We start from the raw sequence: 1997 nt of genomic DNA on the forward strand, positions 1-1997 counted from the left end.
GTTTAGGTTGGGTAATTTATTCCCTAAATACTAAAGTTTTAACATGACCTCAAAATCCATTTTAAGAGAAGGTTCCAATATAAATCATCCTCCAAACGTTTTTGGAGAGTGTTGTGATTTTTGCAAAATTTGCATGAAAATCTTTATAGAAAATCTGGATTTAGATATATGGAATGTTACTGAAAAGGGTCCATTTATTCCATATGTGGTTATTAATGGTGTAAAGAAACATAAACAAAAAATATTTTGGAAAGAAGAAAACAAAAAGAAATTCCAATATGACCAAAATATTCTTACCTCGGACTTAGGCATAGATGGGCACTTCAGGGTATCTAATTGCAAATCCACTAAAAAGATGTGGGAACTGAAGAAGTTAGGAGATCTATAATAAATAGTCTACATCAAGAGTATGACATGTTTAGAATGAAACCTGAAGATAAAATCTTTGATCTCTAGAAAAGGTTCACCCACCTTATCAAGCACCTAACCACTCTAGAAAAAGTCGTATCAAATAGTAAACTCAACCTTAAAGTCCTAAGGTCACTAACTAAAACATACCAACCAAAGGTGACATCCATTTCAGAAAAGAAAAGCCTAACAAAAATGACTTTGTCTGCTTTGTTTGGAAAATTGCATGAACATTAGTTGGAATTGAGCCAAATCGAACAACATGAAGTACACGAGAAGTGCAAGAATATCTCTTTGAAAGTGAAGGCATATGCATTTGAAACCTCTGGAGATAAAACGGACAATGATGAAATGGAGGACATGAATCTTCTAGTAAAAAAGTTAAGCAAGTTTCTGAAAAGAAACAATGGTGCTAAATTTGGTACAACCAAGAGATTCACTAGAAGTAATAAAGCTTATACATCAAGGCAAAATTTTACATGCTTCGAGTATGGGAAACCTTGCCTCATCAAGGTTGATTGCCACATCCTCAAGAAGAATCCCTTCAAAGGGAAAACATAAAAGAAGGCAAGGAAATGAGCATACATTGCATGAGAAGACAACATTACAAGTTCAAATTAAGAGCATGAGAATGAAGAACAAGCACACTTGTTCCTAATGACATATCATTAATTAGATGATGATGAGGTAAGTGAATATGAAACTCTACATAAAGGTTTCTTTGTTGAACTTTAAATTGCTTTCAATGATCTTCATAAAGAATATGTGAAACTTCCAAAGTTGTTTCTATAACAGAAAAACGAAATCAATGTTTCGGAAAATCCCAAGAAAAGATTTAGACCACATAAAGCTCAACCCTTCTTCTTTTAAATTTCCGAATTGCGACACTCTAAAAAAAAAGGTTTCATCATTAAACCAAGAGCATAATGGACTAAATAAGACTAGTCACAATTTGGATAAGATCCTGGAAAGTCAAAGACATACAAGTGACGGAAGATATCTTAACTATTCAAACATTCATGTATCAAAAGATAAAAGGAAAAATATATTTGTAAAAGATAACGGAAACATGCTTAATTTTTATAAAGAAAGTACTCATATAATTCCTATATTTAAATCAAAACATAGGATACATCACCATAAACCTACTTCATTTTATTGTAAAAATATAAGTCATACACATAACTCATGTTTTATTAAAAATATTAGCCCTTAAATAATAAAACATGATGAATATAAGATGATACTTTTTGAAATAATATATAATTCAGTAAGTAACATATATTCTCGTTCGTGTCCCATCTTATGGTGAGTTGTGCCAGGTGTTTCATCGTGCATAATATTGCCTTCATCAAATGTTGTTACATATATTAAATTTCTATCACAAAATCAATTAATTATGAGATGAGTAACCCAATAGGTATTTAAATTATTCACAAGATAATAAGGTAAATGATGTGAGACTTAATTTTCAACATGTCTCCTCCATATAAGCTGTCGAACTAGACGAATGGTTACCTTTGACCCATAACTAAATGACATCTTTTGGCACATGACAGTCGGAAAGAAGTTGGGTATGGCTCTGATAC

The sequence above is a fragment of the Lupinus angustifolius genome, chromosome LG11, assembly GCF_001865875.1.
Source record: "Lupinus angustifolius cultivar Tanjil chromosome LG11, LupAngTanjil_v1.0, whole genome shotgun sequence".
NCBI lineage: Eukaryota > Viridiplantae > Streptophyta > Magnoliopsida > Fabales > Fabaceae > Lupinus > Lupinus angustifolius.